Source organism: Antechinus flavipes, chromosome 1, assembly GCF_016432865.1.
Source record: "Antechinus flavipes isolate AdamAnt ecotype Samford, QLD, Australia chromosome 1, AdamAnt_v2, whole genome shotgun sequence".
Classification (NCBI taxonomy): domain Eukaryota; kingdom Metazoa; phylum Chordata; class Mammalia; order Dasyuromorphia; family Dasyuridae; genus Antechinus; species Antechinus flavipes.
The window spans coordinates 482,527,244-482,552,865 of NC_067398.1; the positions used below are offsets into that span (position 1 = coordinate 482,527,244).

Here is a 25,622-nt window from a genome sequence, read left to right on the forward strand (position 1 = left end):
ATGAGATGTGTCCCCCCCTTTTCTCTTGCAGTCTTAGTTGGGTGATCAGAAGCTCTAGAGTGTTGCTGGGATTCAAGGAGAGCACCGCTGTTCTCTCTGTCAGACCCTCAAGTTTTTTGGTAGTTGATGTTTCTTCCCTTTCAAGGTTATAATTACTGAGGTGCTTTGTCTGTTAGTGATGCTGCTGGAAATCCTGTCATTCATCTGCTCAGGAAAACTTTTGCATCTTATGGACATCCTTTCCTCTCTTTAAAGGAGACACAACAGATGCTTAACCCAAAGGGGTTAATGGATCCCTGTGATCTGCACAGTTCAGCGTGGGGTGGGGGGGCACGACAGAATTATCAGGCATAAACCATATTTTTTGGGCAAGAGTTAGTGTGTGCTTGAGTTGAAGTCATAAAGCAGTTGACCAGTGGGTTGTTCTTGTTTATAAAGGTTCTGTATGTTGCCAACAGAATTACATTGCAAAGGCCAGGAAGGGAGAAATCATTATTTTTTCTTAAGAACAGAGTTGTAGATAAGAGATTCTAAGGATGGGTAGCCATAACTTGGTAGCTTCAATTTTAAATCCTTGTTAAAGGCCTGGGCAGAAGGGTTTTCTTGTTGACTTTAAAGAAAAATGGTATTTCATATTTACATGCTAAAGCATCAGTGATTTAAAATGCCAGAGCAGGCCAGTATAGTCTACCAAAATGTTAAATTAACTGAAAGTATTGGAATCCATCCTCACATTTGTTACCCAGAGTAATCTCTAAAAATGTGCATCTTTTTGGTTCAGCTATATGGGCTTACATGTTTGTGTTTTAACCATAATGCCCTATCCATTCTTTATAACCAAGGCTTCTAACACACATCATTTTTTCAGTTTTCTGGACAGACCTGATAGTAAGGTGAGGACTATGGCATGGGAGTACTTCAAATGGGAAGTATTTATAGTTGCAAATGGAAAACTGTAAGCAATGAATTAATGAATTGTGAGGACAGAATATAAAAGTGAGATGAGAATCAAAGCAAGAAAGCTGCACTTAGACCTGTGACTCACTAATGAACAAGTCAAGTACAAATTCAAAAAGAACATGCTTGTTTTTGTTCTGTAAGAGTTTCTCTTTTGTCCAAAATTCAGAATACTATAGATTCATTGTGATGACCTAGCATTCCAAGATAAAAAAATTTATGTGAGTTTTCAGTCTACATTTTAACTTTTATCTGCACTAAAAGAGCATTGTATTTAAAATAAGTGCATAGAACTTGTTCATATTCAAGGCTTAGACCACACTGTCTTTCAGTACAAGTCACAAACCAAGATACCAACACATAACATAGCCTTTATAAATTTAGCATGCATTCAGATAACTAAATAGATATATAAAATGCCTTCTAGAATTTCATCTTTTCCAATGAGTGTCTTTGAATAATGTGCTTTCTTTTAAAAAATATCATGTATAAAAAGAAATGTTGAGAAACTTGTGTGGACTTTAACCCACTAAATGTGACCTAGAATTCAATATTTAGAAGAGTTGACTTTCAAAATGCAAAGTCCACTCTCTGTTTTAGTTGAGATTCTGCACACCACCTGGGGCATGCTGGGGCTTGAGTCCTGGTGGATTGCTAAGATACCAAGCTGTCTGGTTCAGTGAAGATACCTTCCAGCTTCACTGGTCCATATCATTTGAAGGATATGTAGTGGTGTTCTGACCACTGAATGCTTACAAGTGTCATGGATGCTGTAAGATGCTGTAAGAATCTGATACTCTTGCCGTAGGAAGGAAACTATATTTTCCTTTAAAGGAAGAAGATGCAGGAGGGAAAATATCTTCTTTCACGTCAATCCACACTGTTGATTCTACACCAATATCTTTTTGTTACTTCTTGGCAATTATTAAAAACTAGTATTTTAAATTTTTTTCAGTGAACCAAATATTTAAGAAATTTTTTTTATTTACAGTAATGAAAAAGGAATTAACAGAGAAGTTCTCGACATTAATGTAGGCTGAGTTGCAGCTTTTAGTATTTTATCTTCTCTATTCCTTCACATGTAGCATTAGTCTACATTGTAAAGTCCTCTATTCAGATTTACAGGGGGAAATGTTTTTATTTCAGAGCTAATCATATTTGAAGTAAAATTATTTTTATTTAAAGACATTTTTTTAAAGTGTCTTAGTCATGATTTGAATATTTATGTGTCATTCCAAATGTGGAATATGGAAGTTTCTGAAATCCAGAAAGTGAAGTAGAAAATTAAATCTGACTGGTCTGTTGGGCTAAATGTACGATGTGAATAAATACTATCACTTGAAAAGCAAATTGACTTTTAAAAATTACATGTATTTGCTATTTGCAGTATAATGTAATAACATCTTGTTAATAGTACTTCTGAGTATTCTTTTCAAGATATTTTTATAACTTTACATTTTGATGAAAATACCTACAAAGAAAACACAATTCATAAACGTCAGACTTATTATTGTCTTATATTGCTTTATTGAGTTTATGGCTCTTGGTTAGGTTAATAGTGTAAAGAATAATACTGAATACTGGGCAAAATTTAGTATATTCACTAGTTCAAAGTCAAATATATAAAATACATTACTAAATAAATATGAATAGAAATATAAAAAGTGTTAACGTTTTCACTTAAAGATCTTACTATTTTCCTGGAAGAACAACTGAATTAAGGAAATGAAAACCTCTTGAAAAGTTTTCTGAAAATATCAGGTTTTGATGATTAGACTTGTAAAGTAATTTTTGTGACTTTTTTATTAGATAAGTTATATGGAAGTACTGCGGAGAACTGTATAGTACACAAAAAGTTTTCTACTTATTTCCTTTCTAGAAGCGAGAGGGAAGCTAGTATTTTCCCTAATACTAGCATTAAAAATCAAAGCACAAAATCATTTTGATGGGTTGGGAATAGTTATTATTTTGAGACCATCCTTCAGTTAGAGGAAAGCAGATTAGAAAACATATTATGAAATTCCCAAAGTAATATTTCATGAGTATTCATTTTTATATATTATGGTGAAACTTAGATAAGTCATCAAGTAATCACAATCATGTTTTTGAAGACCACCTGTCACCATTATTATTTTCTAAAGAATGCATGCTGTCTCCCTACAAAGATTTTACTTCATATAGCGTATACTCTGTGTGAACACATCCGAGAGGAAATATTGCCCAAGTTGCTGGGATAACCTCTGTATAAACATCAGGGGTGCTGATAATCTGGCTGCTAGAGTGATGCTTCAGTGGCTTAAGATGTCACCAGATAGTATCCTAAGATCCCTGCTTAGCTCAGTTCAGAGTTGCTGAGTTTGGTGTGTTTAAAGGACGATATGCTTAAACAAGAAAAGTGCTCATTTAAAATTCAGACACAGCATTTTCCATTGATTCTGGTCTTACCAACCCATTAGATATTTTAACAATGCAAACTATATGTCACATTTATACATTCTCTAAACTGTTAATAATCCACATTAGTTTAATCATCTCAGATATGAAATTAATAACTAGTGAGATTTTTATATCAAAAGTTACTCAGCCATTTACATAAATTTTCTATTGCTTGAAATAATATTGATTACAAAATTGTATCACAGTTATGGGATAGTGATTTCTTGTATATTCTTCCAAAGCGACTGAAATAAAAAGGACATCAGAACTGACAGTTAGTTATTCTCATTTTATAATCTTGAAAATGACTTGCAGACAAAATTCAAGAGTAGGATTAAGATTGCATATGTATGTTTTTCTTTTATCTTAGCAAAATGATATTTACTCATTACCTCACAGTTCCATCATTAATCAACCAATTTTCTTACCTAAAACAATAAGCTAACAATATCTCCTCTTCCTTAGCTCTCCTATCTCTCCAAAGAGAGGCTATAAGAATTAACTATCTAAGAAGCTACTTCTCCACAGGAGGCTTTGTTTGATCATCTTGCAGCTAAAAGGGCAACTAAAGCCATCCAGAGTCAATCCAAGTGGTAGATAAAAATTGGTTTTACCCTTTGATGATAGATGAGGAAAATAGGATTTTAAATTATTTTGTTTGGAAATAAATTGAGATTAGCAGTTGAAGTGCCTCATCTTTAAAAGAAGAGTCTCTTCTAATATCATCATTATTATTTTTTACAAGGAAGTAAAAAAAGATCCTGAGATAATATTCTCAGTATATTTTTCCAATGCAAAGTAAGGTTTCAAAGTAAAAAGTTGAAAACAAAGACTTCAGGGTCTTTGTCAAGATTTAGCTATTTTTAAAAATTAGTGTTGCCAAATTGAAACAGTTAAGAGGTCATTCACTTTTTCAAGTAAAGTATATGGCTGTTCCATACCACACATTTCCTGGTAATAGAGGAAGAGGTGGATAAGCACTCCACAGTGTTCCCTTTTGGAAACCAGGCAAGTGTGCTTTATGAAGTAGTTGGAGATTTATATCAGAGAAGATGATATGTGTTGGGGGTGGGGAGGGTGAGAGAGAAATGGTGAAAAATTTGATTTCTTATTTCAGTGATCACTAAAGTTCAAATGCTTCTATTATCAATCAACTAAATCAGTCATCTAAATGAAAAAATAAAAGGTAGGTATGAAGTCCCACCTTATATTCTTAACTTCTTGGTTGCTTAAAACTATCAGAATTCCTAACTCCTGATTCAGTCAACTTGATTGCACTGATGAGAACACCCTTTCTTTTCCTGTCAGCATACAATATTAGAACAAAGTATGATTAGAATCAAAACTTCAATTTTGATCAAATTAAGCTTTTCAATAAAAAATTTGGTCCATTGTAAATGCTAGAAAGGAAGAGTTGGAATTGAGGCAATGTTCTATATACTCTTAGTACAATGAAACATACTTATTTCAGTTACATGAATAATGATAATAAAGGGTTTTCTCTGCATTTTGCTTTCTTTGTTTTTCTTTGTTTCTTGTGGGAAGGAATCCTAACATTTTTATAATTGCCGGCTCTTTCTTTTACTTTGTATGTATAGACACTTAGCTTTTTTTAAAGACCTAATAGAACATATTTCTGTCTTATCTACCTCCAACTTTTTTTTAATCATCTTGATAATTGTAGTTAATAGTCAATAAATATTTAGTAAGCATTTTGCACCAGGCACTGTGTTAAATGCTGAGGTTAAAAAGAAAACTAAATTAGCCCTTACTTGGAAGAAACTAACAATCTAATGGGGGAAAAAAAAAACAGATAGAAGATGTAGGCTATCGAGGTCCAGAACATGATGAAGTCCTACAATAGGGGTGGGAAGTGATCTGAGGAACTGAGAGCTTCAGAGTTCATTTCATCTTAAGGAACAATGAGTTTCTGGAAATCATGAAGTCCAGGAAAATAGTAAAGTGGAAAACGATGAAGTGGAAAAATGATTAATAGTTGAGATTCTGGGAAGATCTCTTTAATGTCCATCCTCTATCCTTTTAAATCAAAGGTAGAGAAGGGCCACAGAGACAGGGAGTGCTGGGGAAATAAATTTCAGAATTTATTTCAATTTGCAGAACATTAAGTTCCTGGAGATTATGAAGTCCAGGAAAGCAAATTTTGTAAATTTCAATAGTTCTAAAAACATTATCATCTAATCAGATGTTATTTTAGGCCATAGAACCTCCTCCCCAGCCTTTTTTTAGGCTATAAAGTGTTAAAAGCACACTGAAGAAAGTAATTTTTTCAGGCATGGTTCTTTCCATCATACTTAACCATTCATTGCTTCAAAAATGTAAAGAAGTGGATGCTAAGATTAGCTACCAATGCACTGGCTTGTGGGACTCCCCCAGTTTTAAGATAATAATTTCATACAAAATGAGCCAATGTATTTAGAGGACTTAGTCAAGTCAGTGTAATAATTCAAAAAGCATTTATTACTTACCTGCTAGGGACTAGAACATGGTGCTAAGTGTTTGGGAGACAAAGACAAAATGAAAAACTAAAATAGCCTCTATTCTTGAGGGACTTGCATTTTATGGGGAAAAGTCTAAGGATGAAGAAAAATAAGCACTTGTGGTTTAGGTCTGTGACAGAAGCTTTTAAAGACTTAAAACTTGAGTTTTGACTGAGGATCCCAGTCATCAAGATTTTTAAGGAAGGAGGTGTTAAAGTGGTATTGGTTACATTTATTGGAGGATAGTAAAGAGGAATCAACTAAACAGGTAGTTGTTCATGCTTCCAATATGCCTTCACCTTCAGGGGACAAGCCCAACAACTAGAAACAGTGATTCTGAATGTAGTCACAGGGACCGGACTGAGAAATAAAAATGAAAAGCTGTATATTAAATTTGCTTTAAATTCACTAGTTATGATATTAGAATTTGAAAATGACATTTCATTTGGGTACTATTTTACGTATTTAGAGCTTTTAATAGTAGTATATTTAGTAAGATTGTATCTAATTGAAAGGCATTCCATTTATAAAGCCATCTTCTAAGAAAATTATATTAGCAATTTTATGTTATGCTAACTAAAAATAAGATATTTTCTATATTCTGCCATTCTTGGAATTCCCAGAAAACATGAAACTTGTCCTTGAACCTCCTATATGCTGCTTAGATAACTTGTAATCCTTATGACATAAAAATGACTTTTTTTTTAAGAATGCAGATTATACTGTTGAGATATAGACAAAGGAATGCAGGCTAAGTGAGACTCCCCCAGTTTTAATATAATAAACATAATAAAAACAATAGCTAACATTGATATAGTGTTTACAATGTGCCAGACACTGTGCTCAGTGCTTTATAATCATTATCTCATTTGATAATAACAACAGTCCTGGAGATTTTATAGATAAGAAAACTGAAATCAGTAGAAGGCAATAGTATTTAAGGCTTCTCTTTATCATTGTCCTTTCATACAAAACACTTCTTAGTGAAAATATTGAAACAATGGTTAGTGACAATGAAGTTGAAATAATGAAGACTATGGAGAAGCTATAACAGTAGGAAAAGAAAAGGTAGAGTGAGAAAATCTGATGAAAAAGACCATTATCAGTTAAGTGAAAAAAATAAGAATTAGAAGCAGAAGAAACATCAATAAATCATTCCCCAAGCATTTCTTAAGGTTTATTATGTACCACTCACAGTGCCAAGTGCTGAGGATACAAAGAAAAAAGGAAGCTTACATTCAAAAAGAAGAGGTAACATGAATTTCTATAGGGGAGGTTGTATATGTCTACTTTGATAGATTTTGTATCTACTTTTTAGATGTCATATTTTAGATTAAAAAAATAGAGAGAATGGATATAAGGTAAGTATAAATACCTGGGGACCAGAAAAATTTTTCCTGTACAAAGTTATGCTTGACCTAAATCTTAAAGGAAGCAGGAAGGACGTGGGTGAGGAAGTAAAAGCATTCAAGGAAGAGAGAGAGAGGGGGGAGGGAGGGAGAGGAAGAGGGAGAAAAAGAGAGAGAGAGAAGAGAGAGAGAGAGAGAGAGAGAGAGAGAGAGAGAGAGAGAGAGAGAGAGAGAAATGAGAGGGGAAATGAGGTAGAGATGGTAAGATGTGATAATTGGTTAGAAACAGGGGGTGAGTGAAGAGTGAGAAGTTGAGAATGACAGCAAGGTTGTTGGCCTAGGTGTATGGGAGAATGATGGTGTCATAGTACCTTGACAGTAACAAGAAAATTCAGATGAAGGATGGGTGAGGGAGAACATGAGTTCTGTTTCCAGATATGGTTAGTTGAGATCCCTACAGGATATCCAGTTTGAGATGTAGACATAAAGAATTGTAGACAACAGTAGCAGTATAGTTATTGGTATTTGTTAGCTTCAAGAAGATAGAAGCTATTTCATTTTTCTCTTCAGCACCTTATTATAGTACCTTGCACATTTATGTGTGTGTATGTATTTTTGGACATAGTGAGGATGGGGAGCCAATGAAATTTATCAAATAGGAATGATGACATGGTTAGAGCTGTACTTTGACAAAATCATTTTGGCTTCTGTTTAGAAATAATTGATCTTCCATTTCTCTAGAAGTACAATTTTATCATAAAAGGGACTTTCAGTGACACTATTCCCTCTGCCAAACAGTCCCTGTTAGGAGACTCTCTCTACCAAATGTTCTCTATCATTCACTTTATGTTTTGCATATAATTGACACTTAATAAGTGATTATAGAATTAAACTAGAATAGAGAAAAACAGAACTGTTTATCATACATTTAGATCTAGAAGGCTAAGAGACTGTCAAGCCCAGCTCTCTCATTTTACTAATGAGGAAACAGCCTAGAAAAATACGCGATATTATTACACTGATAATAGGTATTATGGTCTGAATCTAGGTTCTTGGACTCCTAATGCAGAAAGAATGGATTTAATTGCCCCATATTGCCTCCTAGGAGAATAACAAGAGAGACAGAGACAGAGAGAACAGAGAGACAGATAGACAGACAGACGAAGAGACTTCTGTTCTGTCTTCTCTTTTAAAGAAAGAGAAACTAAAATGTTAAGGGAATGCAAATCATAAAAAGAAGGGAGGATTAGATAAGGATATGCATAGAAAAAATGTAATTCTAAATACAATGAATATCCACTATTTAACTAGTTTATTAGTTATTGAAAAGAAGTAGTAATCATTTGGAGAAAACACTTAAAAATCTTGGGAAAAAAACTTCCTGAAGGAAGAAAATTTCAACAGTAACCTCTAGTCAATCAAAACATCTCACAAAGATCATAATATAAGAAAGCAGTTTCAGAAGTGCCAGGTAGAAGAATGTATAAAGCAAGGTGTTTTCAGTCTAAAAGCTTTCATGTTCCCATCTCTTATCAGTTTGGTAAAAGAACTGAGAAGTGAAAGAAAGATTAAAAAAAAACTTTCAAAACCTCTCCTAACAATGCACCTATTTCAGGGTCCTGCTTAAAAGGAGTATTTGTGATGATCATGATGGCCATATGATCAGTTAAGGCAAAATAAAATATAATCCCAAGATTTTTTTTACTCAGTTGAATTCAGGGGCCAAAATATCAACAGCTCTTGACATCTGTGAAAACACAGCAACATTTCAAGGTGAGCTGAAAGAGGAGGCAAGTTATCAGGGACTTATTAGATTGATACTAAGTAAAAAGTTGTTAAATCGGTTCTATGAATCTATATATGAACAGTCAGGATTCTCCAAATATTTAAAGTGAGGTAGAGGAATACCTTAGAATGAAACCCAGGGTGCCAAAGGAAAATGGACAGAGGAAATGGTAGTTGTCCTTAAAACTTCCTTAATACTCAGAGTTGACACACAGCTTTTTACTTTAAAAATCCATCTCTCAGCAACTTAATACAGGGGAAAGAAAATTATTAAGTTACAAAGTTTTGAATATTTTATGTCATATTAAATTTTATTTTTAATTTTTCAACTATTATTTTGTGCCTCTTACTTTCTCTTCCCCATTTAAAAAAAAAGGAAGAAAAACAAAACTTATTTAACAAATGTTTATAGTCCAACAAAGCACATATCCATATTGGCTACATCCAGAATAAGTCTTATTATACATGTTGAGTACATCATCTGACTGTCACAAAGTGGTATAGCATGCATCATTATGTGTCTCCTGGAATCGTGGCTGGCTGTTGCATTAATCAGCATTCTCAAGCCTTGTACTTTTTTATTCTAAAGGATAAGCAGGGAGGATATCTCTTCTTATTCCCTTAATCTCACAAACTCAGCTTTGAGATTTTATTTACTGATACATTCCAAGTCTTGATTTTGGCATATAGGTACCACTGTACCCAAGAGTGTTAACAAATTGCACCTGCATGAGGACTCACTGAACTTAGTCAGAGCTCAGCTGAGCCACCGTATGGAGACTGACACACTGGAGGCTGCAGAGAAGTGAACGGAAGAATTACAGTCATTTTCACTTCCTTGCTTCATTTGCCTTCAGGTGGCACTGAAGACAGGCTGGGAAGAGACAAACAGAATGAAAATGGGAAAAGAATAGTGTGTATCAGCATAGAGAGGGACATTTGAAAACATCAAAGCATTCACGAAGGATGTGTCAGGGTGTATACATGTATGCATAAGACTTGCAGTCCAAACTCTGAGGATTGAAGGATACTGTATTTTTTTTGGAATGCATTTACAATGCTTCTATCTGTCATATGTCTGTCTATGTTTGTGTGTGTGTGTGTGTGTGTGTGTGTGTGTGTGGTCACATACACATGTATATTTTATATATACCTATACCTACATAGCATAATTTATTACATACACACTTTCTCCCAACAAAGTCATTATTTTTTTCTCTTTCTCTGAATGTGTGTATGATGTTTTGCTGATTATTAAGTTGTAATATTGCATCCAATGAGAAGTTATTAGGGAGAAAGAAAAAAGAGAATTTGTCTTGGAAAGGAAAATCAAAGTCACATTAGTAAATCCTGCTTTGAAACTGAACAATTTTCTGTGGTTTTGACCTGGTTTTATCCAATCCAAATTGATTATGTAACATAACTAACTTCAGCAGACAACTCTGTGCAAAAGAAAATAATTAGAAGATAAAACAATTATATGGTAGTTTGAGATAATCAAGGTGGTAGAGCTTAGAAGGAGAAAAGTTTTAAAGGCATTTTGGAATTTTAGTAATTAGTGCTTCATATGCAGGAAAAGTGTTCAATTCTAATATAATGAATCTTAGCCAGTATTGCTCCACTGTTGAAGACATTTTATATGTCTGGTAACACAGAAAAATTTGGTGGCACTAGTTGCTCAGGCAACTGGACTATACATTTGAGGGACAATTTCTGCCATTATCCTAACTACATAGGTCTATTCTAACTGGAAGGGAATCAATTATTTAACCTAGGGTGTTATCATGATATCTGCAAATAGGAGCAAAAAATAGAAATGATATTGGTGAAATAATAACCAATGTCCAGAAGTTATTGAGTGAAAGGGAGAAGAAAAGAAAGTGGCAGAGAGGGACATATAAAAACAGAGATGGAAGGGAAGAAAGGAAGGAAGGGAGGAAAGGAGGGAGGAAGGAAGGAAGGAAAGAAGGAAGGGAGAAAAGGGAGGGAGAAAGGGAGGGAGGAAGGAAAAAAGGAAGGAAGGAGTGAGTGAGGAAGGGAAGAAGGAAGGAAGGAGGGAGGGAAGAAGGGAAAAAGGAAGGAAGGAGGAAGGAAGGGAGAGAGAGAAGGAATAATTACATTTGGAAGCAGAGGACCTTGGTTCAAATCTGATCCTCTGTTTAATATATGTATGCCCATGAGCAAACGTCATTTACTTTAACAGCAAAGTTAACTAAATTGTCACTAATATCACTTTCAATTCTAAATTTATGAACCTATAGGCCACAGGAACTTTAGGTAATAATGTTCTAAAAACTCTTAAGGACTTATTTCAATATACCTATGATTTCATTAACTACTTAGTGCTTTACCAATTCAAATGGAAACCTCTTTTAATAGACAGTCTCTGAATATTGTTATGACCTAAAAGTTATAATTGAAATCAAGTACACTGTAGTGGATACTTAGTAATAAAAAATGTGTTTTCTTGTATTGAATTTGGCAAAAGCCTCTCTAAACAAAGCTAGGCTGATTTTTGGAGGTCAAACTTATAGTCCATAGAACTATACTCAAAGTTTCTCCAACTTGATAAACCTGCCAGAACTTATATGCTATTACTATAGTCTTCAAGAATACAAATTCATCCCCATGTTACAATGGGATATCAGAGCAGGAGTTCTGTGGATAAATAATTGGATTCATTACAAACAATTCTTAAATACTATTCTAACAACATCCAGATTTACCTTTCATCTGGACTGACTCAAGAACCTGTGGGCCTTTCTGATTTCCTTCAGTATATGCATTTCAGGTTAATGTTTTTATAACATTGTTTCCTTAGGATGATTTTAAAAATATTAATTCCTCTTTTCAGATAATAATTTCTTTCCTTCATCATTCAGTGAACCAGATTCTGTCATTTAGTTTTGTCCATGTATTCCATTTATTTTTTAAGTATTCTACGTATGTATTTATCTGAGGAAGTTAGGAGAGTCCAAGCTATTTCACAAGGTACTTTGGGCATATATGACTGTACCTAGACAAAGAGAAACATCTGCTCTCCTTTTGCTGGTTTTCTTATTGGTGTCCTTGTGTTTTTCTCACTTAAGACCCTTTATATATTTTTCTTCGACTATTCTGAGAAACAAAGTACTGAGCCTGAAATAAAGCTGTACAATTAGGGCTGTTGAACATTAATGTCAGGCCACTGGTAAATGCTGTGTCTTACTCTGGAAATTTTTTCTTTAATCAATCAACAAGCAGATATTAATGTACTTAACTATATGCCAGGTACTGGCAATACACAGAGGAGATTATATAATCCATGTCCTTAAGGAACCCACATTCTTGTAGAAAAGACAGCATGCAAACAATTTTGTACATTTAAGGTATACACAGGTAAATAAAATATAGTATCAGAGAGAAGGCACTGGCAAGGACAGGAAGAAACACAAACAGCAAGCCTCCTTTAGAAGGTAGAGTTTCATTAGATTTTGAAGGAAGTCAGGAAGGAGAAATGATGAGGGAACACATTCTTAGTTTAGGGAAAAGACAGTGAAAATGAAGGAACAGTAAGAAGGCAAGTGCTATTGTAATATAGAGAAGATCAAAATTTAAGAAGATTTGGAAGGTATGAGGTCAGGTTATGAAGAACTTTAAAAACCAAAGAGAGAATTTTATATTTGATACTGGAGATAATAGATAGCTATAGGAGTTTACTGAAGGGATATGGTGGGAGTGTGCCATAATCAGATGTACACTTTAGGAGAATCACTTTAGCAGTTGAGTAGAGGATGGATTGGGGAGTGATAAGACAGAGAGATTGACCTGAAGACTATTGTAATAGTCCAAGCAAGATGTGATAAGGTCATGTGTGTGTACAGGATTGATGGCTGAGTAAGTAGAGAAAAGGGGTCATAAGTGAGAGATTAGGTGAAGGTATAAATGGCAAGGCTTGGAGACTGATTGGGTATGTGGAGTGAGAGAAGATGACGCTGAGGTTATGAGCCTGGTTAATTTGCAGCATAGTTGAACCCTTTTTAGCCATAGTGAAGCTTGTAATTCTGTTTGGGGCATGTTGAATTTCATATATCTACAGGATAACCAGTTTAAAAAGTCCAAAAAGTTGATGATTTGGGACTACATACAAGAGAGAAATTAGGTTTGGATATATAGATATACAGAAATAATTGGTGTGATAGTGAGATCCTTGGGAGATAATAAGATCCTTGGTAGCTACATGTCCCTTATGGCAGTTTTGGTTAATTTCTGGTAGTTAAACTTTATTCAGAAGATATGCTAGATATTAATTGAACAATTCTTTTTGTCATTTGGATTTTTGGAGCTATTTAAATTTATAAATATTCTTGGTTTTCAGTCATTACAATTATGTCTCATGCTTCATGACTCCATTGATATTTTCTTAGCAGAAATGCTGTAGTGATTTGCCATTTCCTTTTCCAGCTCATTTTACAGATAAGGAAACTGAGGCAAACTGGGTCAAACACTCAGTAAATGTTTGAGGCATAATTTTAATTCAGGTCTTTCTGATTCCAAATTCAGCATTATATCCACTGAGCCACATAGCTCGTCTTAAAATGTTAATTTCAGTTTCATCCACTATGCCATATAGCTTCACTTTACAAACATTCAGCCGATCCTAAATATCTGAGCTTGGTGCAAAATGCATAAGAAAGATTTGCATATGATTGACTAAATTTTTCACTTCACTTCTGATTTTTTTTTTGTTTCTTCGTAGGTAGATTTAATAGGTTGCCATAGAGTCTCTTGTCCCTCCCTCTCCAAATTGTACTACAAAATAAAAAAAAATTGAAATATTTTAACATTATTAGCTTCAACTTTCTCATTAATCCATTAGATCTCTTATTCAAAATATATACATTTGTGTATAGTGTGATTTTGTGCATATATACATATTTGCATGTGTCTATATACAAAAGTATCATTTCATTGTTTGGGTCCCGATTGATTCAAAATGAAAATCAATGGGCAGTCATTCCTGTTTTGGCCAGAAATCATGAGGGTACTCCCCTCCCATATTTATTTATTTATTTTTCGTGTTATATTTTTTGACTAGGTCAAAGAGGTCATTCTTTTATCTCATTTGCTATCTAGCCTTAATCACCTGAGCTTACTAAGATCAAGGTCTCACCCTTTACATCCAGGGCCATGTCTAGGGATCCTTATTTATTTAGCCATTGGACCCAGATGTCTATGAAGGAGAAAGGTGACCTTGCACAGCTCCCCCTCCTTTAAACCCTATTCACTTGCATGTCATGGCATCACCTTTCTGATGGCATGGTCTTCTTTGAAAACAAAGGACAAAAAACAATATGTAAAGAACTATTGTTTACATACGTATATAGAAACTCATTTATGTAAACATAATCATGCATGTATATTATGTAGTTATATAGTTTTTATATATCATATATGTGTTTATAGAATGATAAAACAGTTCTTTTATCACTACTGAGAAAATTAGAGAAGAATGGAGTGGTTAAGAAATGGGCACATTTTTATAGTCATTCCAGAAGAAGAAATATATAGAAAACAAAACAAAACAAAACTGAACAAGCATTCTTAATTGAATGTTTGGCGTAGGCAGGCCTCATGGGATCAGTATAACCTATTACTTTTCATGACTGAAAACATAAATCTTACAGATAAACTATTCCATGCTCTCTTGATTTGTTTATGGTTTCACCCTTTATGTATAAATGATGTACCCATTTTGACCTTATTTTAGTGTATGGTGTGAGGTGCTGGTTTATGGCTAGTTTCTGCCATATTATTTTCCAATTTTCCCAGTAGTTTTTGTCAAGTAATAAGCTTTTGTTCCAAGAGCTTGGATCTTTGGATTTACCATGTACTGGTTCACTATGTTTATTTACTATAATGTAATTTGTACCTAATTTATTCCACTGATCCACCATTCCATTTGTTAGGTAATACAGTTTTGATAATTATCACTTTATAATACAGTGTGAGATCTCTTACAGTTAGACTATCTTTTTTTTGCAGTTGTTTTTCATTGATTCCCTTGCTATTCTTGACCTTTTATTCTTCCAGATGAATTTTGTTAAGATTTTTTTCTAGTCCTAAAAAATAATTTTTGATTGTCTGATAGGTATGATACTGAATAAATAGATTAGGTAGAATTGTAATTTTTAATATATTGGCTCAGCCTACCTATGAGCTATTAACGTGTTCCCAGTTGTTTAGATTTGACTTACAGTTCTGTTTGTATAGTTCCTAAGTTTGTTTTGGAGGGTAGACGCTCAAGTATTGTATTTTATTTTATTTTAAATGGAATTTAAAATAATTTTTATTTTAAAATACAGATATTTCAAACGCAATTTCTTTTTCTTTATCTTGCTACTGAACTTTGTTGGTAATATATAGAAATGTTGAGGATTTATATGGGTTCATTTTGTAACCTGCAACTTTGCTAAAATAGTTAATGATTTCAAATAGTTTTGTCAGTTGATTCTTTAGGATTTTCTGAACATAATGTCAGAATATAACAATAATCTGAATACTATCATCTGCAAAGAACAACATTTTTGTTTCCTCGCGGTCTATTCTATTTCCTTTAATTTCTTTTTCTTCTATTATTGCTTTAGATAACATTTCTAGTACAATGTGAAATAAGAGAGATGATAATAAGCATTTTTGATTCACTCCAATTGTATTGGGAAGACTTCCAGCTTATCCCTACTATAGATAATGATTGCTGATAGTTTTAAATAAATATTATTTATCATTTTAAGGAAGCCTCCATTTATTCTTGGGATCTCTAGTGTTTTTAATAGGAATTAGAGTGTTGTATTTTGTCAAAGGCTTTTTCTGTATCTGTGAAATAATCATATCATTTCTGTTGGCTTTGTTATTGATATGGTTAATTATGCTGATAATTTTCCTAATATTGAACCATTCATGCATTCCTGATATAAATCCCACCTAGTCATAATATATGATCATTGTAATATATTACTGTAAACTCTTTGCTAGCATTTCATTTAAATTTTTGCATTATTCATCAGGGAAATTGGTCTATAATTTTCTTTCTCTGTTTTGGCTCTTCCTTTTTTGGATATCAGCATCATATTTGTGTCATAAAAGGAATTTGGTAGGACTCCTTCTTCATGTAGTTTTCCAAAGAGTTTATATAGTATTGGGATTTAAATGGTTGGTAGAATTAGCTTATGAATCTATCTGGTCCTGGGGCTTTTCTTTGGAAGTTCATTGATGGCTTCTTTAATTTCTTTTTTTTTCTAATATTAAATCATTTAAATATTTCTCCTATTTATCTGGATAGTTTTTTTTGGTAGATATTCATCTATTTCATTTAAATTATTGAATTTATTGATATATAATTGGGTAAAATGATTTCTAACAATTGTCTTGAATTCACTCCTTTCATTTTTGATGCATGTAATTTAATTTTCTTCTTTTCTTTTTGAAATCAAATTCACCAATGGTTTATTATCTTATTGGGATTTTTTTTCATAAAACCAGATTCTAGCTTTATTCATTAGTTCAGTGGTTTTCTTACTTTCAATTTTATTAATTTGTTCTTTGATTTTCAGGATTTCCAACTTGGTATTTAATTGAGGATGTTTAGTTTATTCTTTTTCTGTTTTTTAAGTTGCATTCTTAATTCACTGAACTTTTTTCTCTATTTTATTGATGAAAGCAATTAAAAATATAAATTTCCCCCTAAATATTGCTTTGGCTGCCCATAAATGTTAGTATATTTTCTCATTGTTATTTTCTTTGATGAAATTGTCACTTGTTTCTGTGATTTCTTCTATGACCCACTTGTTTTTAAGGATAAGATAATTTAATTATCAATTAATTTCTAATGTCTCTTCCCACGGTCCATTGTTGATGGTAATTTTTATTGTTTCCAGTTTAAATATAAACAGTTTATTTAACATATTATGAGCTTTTCAGTTCTTTAATGTGGAAGTTGCCAAATTTTGTCTAATTCTGATTATAGCTTTACAATCCAATATTTGAACTGGTTTCTTGTTGTTGGTTTTTTGTTTGTTTTGCTTTATTTTTGGCTGCTTGAAATATTTTCTCTTTGATCTGTGACCCCTGGAATTTGGCTATGATGTTTTTGAGGGTTTTCATTTTGGAACCTCTTTAAGGCAGTGATCAATGGATTCTTTCATTTCTATTTTGTCCTCTGGTTCTAATATCTGAAATGATACATTGAGTTGTGAGGTTTTTATGTTCTAATATATGGCCAGTTTTTGTGAAGGTGCTATATACTTCTGAGAAAAGGTATATTCCTTTCTACTATAATTCAATTTTCTCCAGAGATTTATCACATCTAATTTTTTCAAAATTTTATTCATCTCCTTAAGTTCATTCTTTCTTTATTTTTTGTTGGATTTATTTAGATCTTACAAAGGAAAGCTGAGGTCCTCCAGTAGTATAATTTTATTACTTATCTCCTGTAACTCATTTAATTTCTCTTCCAAGAATTTAGATGCTATATTATTTGATATATATGTATAAATATATACGTGTGTTTGTGTGTGTGCATTTATATGTACATATATATACATATATATATTTAGTATTGTATGACATCATTGTCTATGGTACCTTTAAACAAGAAATTTTCTTTTCTCTTTTAATTAGGTGTGTTTTTGCTTGTGCTTTGTCTGAGATCATGATTGCTTCTTTGCTTTCTTTGCCTCACTTGAAGCATAATAGATTTTACTCTAGTTCCTTACTTTTACCCTGTGTGATCGCACTGCTTCAAATGTATTGCTTCTAAATATCATATTGTACGATTCTGGTTTTTAATCTATTGTGTTATCTGCTTCCATTTTATTGATGAGCTCATCCCATTCACATTTATAGTTATGATAACTATTTTCCTTCATGCTATTTTTCACTTATTTATCCCCCTCCCTCTTTTATCCCACCACCATTTTTCTCCTCCCAAGTATTTTACTTCTGATCCTTACCTATCCCAAAATACCCTTCCTTTTATCAGTCCCCTCTCTTCGTTTTTTTTTATTTCCATCCCTTCTTCCTTATAGAGTAAGATAGAATTCTATGTTTCACTGAATGTATATGTTATTCCCTTTTAAGCCAGTTTTAATAAGAGCAAAATTTAAACTTTTTCCTATTGACATAGTCACTTTCTGTAGTCTAGCTCTTTTTTGTTTTTGTTTTGTTTTGTTTGTTTTTCTGTCTTTGCTCATTTTTTTTTTTTTGCCTTTTTTGTGACTGTGATTTTATATAAGAGTTGGGCTTTGGTCTTGCACTGTTCCAAGCATTTTGTGTTGGGGCTATGAGTCTTACTGCTGTTTTTCACTGAGTTTTAGGGTTTAGCTGCTTGGTTTCTTGGGTAGGTAGATTACCCTTCAAGCTTGTACTCAGAGGTAGAGCCTTTATGTTGGCTTCCCTTAGGTGTGAGGTTTATAAGCTGGCTTCTAGAGGTGGGGACTTTGCTACTGAATTGTTATGGTAACAGAGTCTTTCTGGTGACTGACCTTACTAGAGGGATTTTGTTGCCCCAGGGATGTGACCTGCTGTTGGGTTGCTATTTAAACAAGGTCTTTTTGCTAGTAGGTCTCGGGAACATGGTCTTTCTGTTGATCACGGAGGGGAGAACTTTACTACTGATCAGCAGTGGAGTCAAGGTCTCACTGGTGGCTTATGTTTGGGTATGGGGCTGCTGAGGTAAGGCCTTGCCTCCATTCTCAAACCTTATGGTCACAGATCCCTTCACACTCCTAAAAACTTTTGAGAATCTTAAAGATATTTTGTTAGCATGTGTTATATCTATCAATATTATTGCAATAGAAATTAAAACTGGTAATTTTAAAATGTGTTTAGTAATTCATTTAAAATACCACCAGCAACATTATAATATGTTAAAATTAGTTTTTATGAAAAATTATTTTTTTAAAATGGCAAGAAAATTGGCATTGTTTTTACATATTTTTGCAAATCTTCTTAATTTCTACTGAAGAGATTCCAGTATTTGTTTGTGTATTCAATGTGTTACAATATGTTGTTTTGGTTGAAGTGTATTAAGAGTATCTGGTCTCGAAGCAGCTACACTCAGAGAAAGAACACTGGGAAATGAATATAAACTGCTTGCATTTTTGTTTTTCTTCCCGGGTTATTTATACCTTCTGAATTCAATTCTCCCTGTGCAACAAGAAAACTGTTCGGTTCTGCACACATATATTGTATCCAGGATATACTGTAACCTATTCAACATGTAAAGGACTGCTTGCCATCTGGGGGAAGGGGTGGAGGGAGGGAGGGGAAAAATCGGAACAGAAATGAATGCAAGGGATAATGCTGTAAAAAATTACCCTGGCATGCGTTCTATCAATAAAAAGATATTAAAATAAAAAAAAGAGTATCTGGTCTCCCAGAGATACATAATTGGCAAAGGGAGAAATAGGCAAATAACATGTCAATATCATTATGAAAATAATGTTGACCTCATAAAATCAATGAAAGGGTTGGACTCCCAGGGGTCCAAAGACCATATTTTGAAAACTACTGATCAAGTCAAACCCTGATATTTGATAAATGAAGAAACTGAGATCCAGAGAGACTTAGTGATGATCAATGTTACCAAACTAAATGACAGTCAGTATTCAAACACAAATAATCTCATCAAACCCAGTACTCTTCATTATCCTATACTCGTCCTCAAACTTTTAGTACTAGCTATTTTTGAGATCCTATATAGGTCATTCATCAGGAAACTCTATGGGCTTCCATTCTTTATGCAATGAGAGGATTTGAGGGGATGATCTCTAAGATGACTCCAAATTCCAGCTTTAAATGATCTGATGCTCCTAGAGAAACCAAGGAAGCAAAATAAAAACCATTCATCATCACTAAGTGCTGGGACCAGGATTTCTCCAGTTAAGGAATAAATAAAGTATAATGCCAGCAATTTCAATGAAACCCATGTCAGACAGACAGGCCATACTTTGTGAATAAAATACTGCTTTAATATGATTATTCAAACAGATAACTTCAAATTTCAGAAAACATTTTGATGTGAGAAAAAGAAAATAACTTTTATTAGATTCAGAAATATTCTTAGGAAGATGTTTAACTTCTCTATGGTTGTGGTCTTGGGCAAAGTAAAAAAAAATGCATTAATAAGAGAAAGAGTAATATAGGAAATTCCTTAAAATCTTAGAATAACTACCTTCTGAATTTCTGTTACTTCACCACAACTTCCCAAAAGACAGAACCACAGAAACTTTCTTGTGCTTCAACTGTTTGCATTTTTATTTTAAGTTCATATTAATTCCACTTGTAATCCCTTTATTCCCAACATTTTATCAGTTTCTATTTACAAAATACATTCAGCATAGTAGGCATTGTGCAGCAGAATGGAATAGTACTATTACCAGACAATTCATCATTAAATATTATTACATACCTACTATGTGCATTGTATTAAGGTCTGGAGATACAAAACCCAAATACATTCAAAGGGTATACAGGATAAATAGGAAATAATTAAGAGAGCAAAGGTACTAGAACTAAGATGAGTGGGAAAGACTTCCTATGAAAGATTAGATTTTAGTTGCGACTTGAAGACAGTTAGAAAAGCTCTGAGATTGAGATGAGAAGAGAGTGCATTCCAAAAAAAGGCAGACAGCCATCAAAAAAAAAAAAAAAAAAAGATGCCTGAAACTTATTTATGGAATAGCCAGAAGGGCAGTGTCATTGGATTGATGAGTCAGTCGAGAGTGAGATATAGAAAACTAGAATGGTAGGGGGAGACTAGACTATGAAAAACAAAGAAACAAAGTGCCAAACAAAGAATTTTGTATTTGGATCCTGGAGGCAATAGGAAGCCAGTGGAGTTTATTGAGTAGGGAGTTGGCATTATTAGACCTGCACTTTAGGAAAATCACTTTAATGGCTGAATGGAGGGTGGGTTGGAGTAAGGATAGACTTGAAGCAAACAGACTCACCAGCAAGCTATTGTAGTAATCTTGATAAGGAGAGATGGGCACCAGAGTGACTACACTATCAGAGGAGAGAAGAGGTCATGTATGAGATGTAAAGGCAAAATCAACAAGCCTTGGTGACAGATAGGATATTGGGGATGAGAATTAGTGAAGAGAACATTACTTCCAGGTTGTGAGCCTAAGGGACATGGAGGATTGTTGCCCTTGACACTATTAGGGAAGGTAGGAGGGCAAGAGAGTTTGGGAGTTGGGGGAGTTTATGAGCCAAGTGGGGTCATTTACAACTTATCTGAACTACTTCTCTGATCTTGGGTGAGTTATTCTCTTTGCCCCTTCATCTCTAATGTGAAACAAGAGAATCACTAGATTAAATTGATTTCTGTAGTACCTTAAGATTTACAAAGCTCATTCTTAGCAAAAACTAAGAGATCAGGAGTGCAAAAATCCTAATTTTATCTGTGAAGACATAAAGGGGTAGATGATTTACCCATAATTACCCAGATAGGGGAATGTTCAGGATTCAAATCCTGATTCTGCTACATCTAATACTCTCATTGTGCCACACTTCCCTTTTGATGGCAGCTAAGCCTTCTTTTACCTTTAACATACTGGGTTGGAGAGTAAAAACTGAGGTTCATCAGAAAAATTGATAAAAATAGCTAACACTATTTAATACTGATTTAAATTTTACAGTGGACTTTAACATTTATTATCTCATTTCATCTTTCATAACAATCTTCTGAAGAAGGCACCACTATTACTGCCATTTTTATAGATGCAGAAACTGAGGTTGAGAGGTTTTAACTTATTTAGAGTCAAATAACTAATAAATGTTAGAGGAGGTGGCTCCAAGTCCCAACATTTAGCCAACCAGTATCTCTCCTCATACCAGATACTATTTGGTTCTTAAAAATAGGAAGTTTTGCCTAATTTACTACAATAACTTTTTTTTTGCCAACTCTGTTTGCTTTCATGTATAAAAAAGGTCTTTATAGAGAGATCAGACTGTCAGTGATTTGTTGGAATAAAGTAGGAAATTGCTACAAAGTTTCTAAAAATCTTGATTAGGGAATGTGAAGAGAAGAAACCTGAAAGATTTCTAGTTGAGTAGAAGTATAAGATGTTAGACTTTACAAATCACTTTGTATCCATTATCACATGTAACCTTTAGGTGGAATCTATAAAATGAAGAGTTCAAGTATTATTAACCCATTCTGCAGAAGGGGATATCTGTCAAAGAGATAAAACAATTTGCCCAAAGTCAATCAATCAATAAAGATTTATTGAGTCTACTAATAAATAGCAGAGACAGTATTTGAGTTCAATTCTTTTAATTCTTTAGCCTTACTGAGGTCTTTCTTCACCACTGGAGAAAACCAGGCAGGGAGCATAAACCAAATTTCAAATTTTTAAATTCTAAGAAGTTTTCCAGAAAATAAAACACTGGTACTTTACTGTACTCAAATAAATGCAGAAAGCAGCAACAAACTCCATGAAAGAATTTAGGTGCTAGGAGATTCAGGAGTCATTTGCTTCTAATTCAGTCCCAAACATTATAATGCACATGAGTAGTTGAACAACATTTTTTGTTGTTTTTCTGTCCTTTTTAGCCATGTTCAACTCCTTGTGACCCTATTTGGGGTTTTCTTTGTAAATACTGAGTTAGTTTGCCATTTCCTTTTCCAGTTCATTTTACAGATGAAGAAACAGAGACATACAGAGCTAAGTTACTTGTCCAGGGTCAGACAGCTAGTAAAGGACTGAGGTCAAATTTGAACTCAAGAAGATGAGCATTCCTAACTCCAGGCCTGTCTCATTTGAAAAAAATTGAGATTCAAAAAAAGAAGTTCAAACATGGAAAATGAGGCTCAGAGAGCAAGAGCTACAATCAAATCTTTCCTCTAGAAGCAAAGCCAAGATTTCATACATTAGTGTAACTCCAGAGAAAGATTCCTTATGGAAAACTAGAGTCTCCTTCCAAAGCACTCCTCCCAACAAACATCTTTCCAGTTGAAGGGTCATTGCCAAAGTGACCATGCAGAAAAGAGAATGAGAAAAGTTCATTTTTACTTGAATAAATTACTATACATTTTCCTAGAATATCATTAGCTATTTGGTATCAAGGACTAAGAATTTCAGTCAATGCATTTTGATAGCCCAGGAATCATATTTCCTAGGAATAATATTCTGTTAAATCATTTTGGTATTACTATATGAGTATTGTTATTCTAACTTTTGTTTGGATGTAATAGAAAGAGTATATAAGATTTCTCCAGATTCTGGTTAGTGAAGGAAAAAAGGAAATCTGAGGAAACAAAGTAATAGAAGGTAGTACTTAAGCGTTTTACACATTACTTTGTCTTATGCCATCTTCAGGTCAACTCTATGAAATAAATAGTGCAGGTAGCACTAACCCATTTGTTGTCATCCAGAAAAGTGAAGTCATTTGCTCAAGGTTAATTGTTAAGTAGCAGAAGCTGCATTTAGAAAAAAAAAGAGACAGACACAGAGAGAGAGAGAGACAGAGACAAAGACAGAAAGAGACAGAGATAAAGAGAAGGAGGAGAAAGAGGAGAGGAGAAGGAGAGGGAGAGAGAGGGGAGAGAGAAAGAGACAGGCAGACAAATAAAGACAGGCAGAGAGAGAGATTGAAAGAGAGGGAGAGAGATGAAGGGAAAATCTAATAGATAGGGGATCTTTGTGCTATGATGACAGTGGGATTTGGTCTCCAAAATACAGTTCTGATACTCTGCTGTTGTGTATGAAATGAAAATCATTTTCCTTTTTCTCTTGCCATGCCTCTTCTTCCTCCTTAGTATCACCAAAGAACTAATTTATTTACTCCATTACTAGTTCTGATTGTGAGGAAATAGTCCCCGAGATCTAGCCACTTTAGTAGTAGTAGACTTAGAAAATATCTCAGTAGGGTTTATTTAATATCTATTAAATCATTCCATAAACAGGAGGGCATCTTTGTGTCATAAAGTCATTTGGTGTTTTTCAAAAGAAATGGGAAGCTCCAATTGATGGTATTGTTTTCAAAGAGGCAACACAAATTCATGTCATAAGACAGTTCCATTAACTGTCTAAAAACTTAAATTTTAATCTTGACAGTTGAGACCATGGAGTATGACACATTCTCTTTTTGTCTCAAATTAATAAGTGTTGATTCCACAAATGAAGCTGAGATAAAATCTTATTTATGACTTCTATTCTAGCACCTCTCTTGTCTTACACAGAGAAATAATTTTCTCCCACCCCTAAAGAGCTGCTGATCCTACTAGTATGCATAGATGCTAGAAAGTCTGTCTTTTGGCCTGCTCCTCATCATGCAAGCAGCAGGATTTAACTACTAAGTAAATTTTGACACCCACTTTCCTCTGTGGGATATGGTGAGGATTAATGAGATGTCATTTCCTTGGTACTTTATGCTCTTCAGAAGAAAGGAATTTAGTCCCAAGTATTAGAATTAGGGATTATATAGGTAATCAAGCACAGAAGAGACTCAAATTTTTCCAGTTACTAGAGGCAATTTTAATTTTCTAGGGGCAGGAAAAAGCAGTGAGTATAAATCTGCCTGGAAACTGCAGCTCATCATCTTGTAAAATGCCAAAAATTAAGTGTGAAATGCTATAAATAATATAACAATAGGCCCCTCATCCCCATTCAATCCCTAATCTAGAAGTTCATAAATTTAGTTGGATTTAGATTTAATGGATAAAATAGAGGATAGTAAAGACTGATAACATATTTGTTCATCTGTTTGCCATTGTTGTGATTAGCAGATGTTCACACATTCAGTTCCTGGAAGAAAATTGCAGAAACTCCTGCAAGACAAAACCCTTTTCCTTCCAAACTTCCCCTTTCTACCTCATTAGTTTTGAAACTTGATAAAGACCAGGGATCCTGGTGAACTAGGACATAATGGACAATGGGAAAATCAATGAGTGTGTTCATCTTATGTTTGTTCTGACTATACTCTACGCCGCTAAAAGATTGCAATCCCCTTGAAGACAGAGGCTGATCTTATTCATCTTTTCATCCTAGGCAGAGTCTAGCACAGTAACTTAGACTCATTAGGAATTCAGGAATTGTTTATTGAATCAAGCAGTAAATATTGCATACCACTGAAAGGGATACCTAAGGTGCTTTTCCTCTATTCATCTGTAAAATGGGGATAGTGATACTTAGCATTTACCTACCTCAGAGAAGCATTATAAAGTCTATTTAAAGAGCTCTTCCAATGAAAACTGTTATGTAATTAGCAAGAACATCTATGATAAAGAAACCTAAATATAATAGCAAATCAGCTAGAACCCATGATCAAGGGAATTTCCTCCTCAGGAAAATTTTAAGACTAAGTAACTTTCTTTCTGGGAATGTTTGACTAGCTCTGCCCAATCAACTTGAATAATCTTTCAAGATTCATTCTAGACTAGTTATTCTATGGATCTATGTTTTTGCTTGTACTCCCCCCCCCTAGAATTTAAGTAGAAGCTTAATCTAGAGGTCCCTATCCAAGTTTTTCCAAATCTTCACCTCATAAACTGTTCTAACCAGCATGAATCCAAGTATATATATATTTTAAAAATATTAATGAAGGAAAAAAA

General features: G+C 33.8%; 1 protein-coding gene across 1 annotated transcript in view; it reads left to right on the plus strand.

Annotated features, from left to right (window-relative positions):
- KLHL14 (kelch like family member 14) overlaps positions 1–25,622 on the plus strand; it is a 168,093-nt gene that overhangs the window by 40,691 nt on the left and 101,780 nt on the right. The gene's annotated exons all lie outside the window — the stretch shown is intronic.